The 4,239-nt window shown below is 46.9% G+C and overlaps 1 pseudogene; it reads right to left on the reverse strand.

Moving 5' to 3' along the window:
• Positions 1–314: 314 nt before the first annotated feature.
• On the reverse strand, positions 315–495 carry LOC120921896 (annotated as a pseudogene).
• Positions 496–4,239: the final 3,744 nt, after the last annotated feature.

Below are 4,239 nucleotides of genomic sequence, written 5' to 3' on the forward strand. Positions count from 1 at the left end.
AGACCCTCCGTCAACCCAGCGGATTTGCATGGCTCTGCCCTGTCCTACCACAGGGCATTACCAGCTCCTCCAACCGGATCGCCGACAGAGATAGCACTTACACCAGCCAGCCAGAAGGCCAGACTAGAACTCGGCAAAAAGACCAAGACCAAGCACAGCACCCATCCTCACCAGGAGCACCCTTCCAGATGGCTCAGACTCAACCATGGGCCGGCCCCCAGTATTCTGTCGGGCAGCACGGCGTAGTCCCTGCTGAAACCATCCTTCCAGGTGCAATGACGTCATTGGATTGCATCCACCCTCCCCATGTAGGAGGTGCTTCAGCGCTCCGCTGACAACTGATAAGGACAGATACCACACCTAGTCCCAGCCAAAAGGCCGAGAAGCGGCAGGGAAGACAACCACGATCAGCACGGCCTAGAGTGTGCAATAGCCGTGCCTCGCCCTGGGAGAACCGCCTTCATGATCATGGTGTCTCCCCTGCCAGGTAAGTAACACAGGAGAGTCATACCAGATCCAACCACAAGGGGGCAGAGTGACGGTAATATTATATGTATAGTAACACAAAGGGGAGTCATACCAGATCCAACCACAAGGGGGCATAGTGACGGTAATATTATATGTATAGTAACACAGGGGAGTCATACCAGATCCAACCACAAGGGGGCAGAGTGACAGTAATATTATATGTATAGTAACACAGGGGAGTCATACCAGATCCAACCACAAGGGGGCAGAGTGACGGTAATATTATATGTATAGTAACACAGGAGAGTCATACCAGATCCAACCACAAGGGGGCAGAGTGACGGTAATATTTTATATGTATAATAACACAGGGGAGTGATACCAGATCCAACCACAAGGGGGCAGAGTGACGGTAATATTATATGTATAGTAACACAGGGGGAGACATACCAGATCCAACCACAAGGGGGCAGAGTGACGGTAATATTATATGTATAGTAACACAGGGGGAGTCATACCAGATCCAACCACAAGAGGGCAGAGTGACGGTAATATTATATGTATAGTAACACAGGGGGAGTCATACCAGATCCAACCACAAGGGGGCAGAGTGACGGTAATATTATATGTATAGTAACACAGGGGAGTCATACCAGATCCAACCACAAGGGGGCAGAGTGACGGTGATATTATATGTATAGTAACACAGGGGGAGTCATACCAGATCCAACCACAAGGGGGCAGAGTGACGGTAATATTATATGTATAGTAACACAGGGGGAGTCATACCAGATCCAACCACAAGGGGGCAGAGTGACGGTAATATTATACGTATAGTAACACCGGGGAGTCATACCAGATCCAACCACAAGGGGGCAGTGACGGTAATATTATACGTATAGTAACACCGGGGAGTCATACCAGATCCAACCACAAGGGGGCAGAGTGACGGTAATATTATATGTATAGTAACATAGGAGAGTCATACCAGATCCAACCACAAGGGGGCAGAGTGACGGTAATATTATACGTATAGTAACACAGGGGGAGTCATACCAGATCCAACCACAAGGGGGCAGAGTGACGGTAATATTATATGTATAGTAACACCGGGGAGTCATACCAGATCCAACCACAAGGGGGCAGAGTGACGGTAATATTATACGTATAGTAACACCGGGGAGTCATACCAGATCCAACCACAAGGGGGCAGAGTGACGGTAATATTATACGTATAGTAACACAGGGGGGTCATACCAGATCCAACCACAAGGGGGCAGAGTGACGGTAATATTATATGTATAGTAACACAGGGGGAGTCATACCAGATCCAACCACAAGGGGGCAGAGTGACGGTAATATTATATGTATAGTAACACAGGAGAGTCATACCAGATCCAACCACAAGGGGGCAGAGTGACGGTAATATTTTATATGTATAATAACACAGGGGAGTGATACCAGATCCAACCACAAGGGGGCAGAGTGACGGTAATATTATATGTATAGTAACACAGGGGGAGACATACCAGATCCAACCACAAGGGGGCAGAGTGACGGTAATATTATACGTATAGTAACACCGGGGAGTCATACCAGATCCAACCACAAGGGGGCAGAGTGACGGTAATATTATACGTATAGTAACACAGGGGGGTCATACCAGATCCAACCACAAGGGGGCAGAGTGACGGTAATATTATATGTATAGTAACACAGGGGGAGTCATACCAGATCCAACCACAAGGGGGCAGAGTGACGGTAATATTATATGTATAGTAACACAGGAGAGTCATACCAGATCCAACCACAAGGGGGCAGAGTGACGGTAATATTTTATATGTATAATAACACAGGGGAGTGATACCAGATCCAACCACAAGGGGGCAGAGTGACGGTAATATTATATGTATAGTAACACAGGGGGAGACATACCAGATCCAACCACAAGGGGGCAGAGTGACGGTAATATTATATGTATAGTAACACAGGGGGAGTCATACCAGATCCAACCACAAGGGGGCAGAGTGACGGTAATATTATATGTATAGTAACACAGGAGGAGTCATACCAGATCCAACCACAAGGGGGCAGAGTGACGGTAATATTATGTGTATAGTAACACAGGGGGAGTCATACCAGATCCAACCACAAGAGGGCAGAGTGACGGTAATATTATATGTATAGTAACACAGGGGGAGTCATACCAGATCCAACCACAAGGGGGCAGAGTGACGGTAATATTATATGTATAGTAACACAGGGGAGTCATACCAGATCCAACCACAAGGGGGCAGAGTGACGGTGATATTATATGTATAGTAACACAGGGGGAGTCATACCAGATCCAACCACAAGGGGGCAGAGTGACGGTAATATTATATGTATAGTAACACAGGGGGAGTCATACCAGATCCAACCACAAGGGGGCAGAGTGACGGTAATATTATACGTATAGTAACACCGGGGAGTCATACCAGATCCAACCACAAGGGGGCAGTGACGGTAATATTATACGTATAGTAACACCGGGGAGTCATACCAGATCCAACCACAAGGGGGCAGAGTGACGGTAATATTATATGTATAGTAACATAGGAGAGTCATACCAGATCCAACCACAAGGGGGCAGAGTGACGGTAATATTATACGTATAGTAACACAGGGGGAGTCATACCAGATCCAACCACAAGGGGGCAGAGTGACGGTAATATTATATGTATAGTAACACCGGGGAGTCATACCAGATCCAACCACAAGGGGGCAGAGTGACGGTAATATTATACGTATAGTAACACCGGGGAGTCATACCAGATCCAACCACAAGGGGGCAGAGTGACGGTAATATTATACGTATAGTAACACAGGGGGGTCATACCAGATCCAACCACAAGGGGGCAGAGTGACGGTAATATTATATGTATAGTAACACAGGGGGAGTCATACCAGATCCAACCACAAGGGGGCAGAGTGACGGTAATATTATATGTATAGTAACACAGGGGGAGTCATACCAGATCCAACCACAAGGGGGCAGAGTGACGGTAATATTATATGTATAGTAACACAGAGGGAGTCATACCAGATCCAACCACAAGGGGGCAGAGTGACGGTGATATTATATGTATAGTAACACAGGGGGGGTCATACCAGATCCAACCACAAGGAGGCAGCATAGCGAGTGTTATCGTATATACAGTACTACTGCGCATGCCTAAGCCGCCATTTTTCATTTTACCAATTGATTGGTCTTCAACATGATGGCGGTAACACCAGACACAGTCTTATTTATATTTCCTCTGTCTTATCACATTGGGCTCCCCTGTGTTGTCATATTTCGCTCCTCATCACAGAATGCTCCGGAAGTCATGTCCCGTCGCCATCTTGCTACACCCCACACTCCTGCACATTAATGATAGAGTGAGAAGGGGGAAGCGGACATCTTGTTACACCCATCTGAGTTTTAGATTTCACACTTATTTTCAACACAAAACGGAGCTTATATGCTTAAATACAGTGGGCCGGATTTGGAAACGAGATACGGCGGCGTATCTTCGGTTACGCCGTCGTATCTCTGAGTGCTATGAGAATCAGTTACGCATAGATTTCCCTAAGATCCGACCGGCGTAAGTGTTTTACACCGTCGTATCTTAGGCTTCATATTTACGCTGGCCGCTAGGTGGCGCTTCCGTATATTTACGCAATGAATATGCTAATTAGGTAGATACGTCGATTCAGAAACGTACGTACGTCCGGCCGACGGATTTTTTT

This window comes from Rana temporaria, assembly GCF_905171775.1.
Source record: "Rana temporaria chromosome 8 unlocalized genomic scaffold, aRanTem1.1 chr8z, whole genome shotgun sequence".
NCBI lineage: Eukaryota > Metazoa > Chordata > Amphibia > Anura > Ranidae > Rana > Rana temporaria.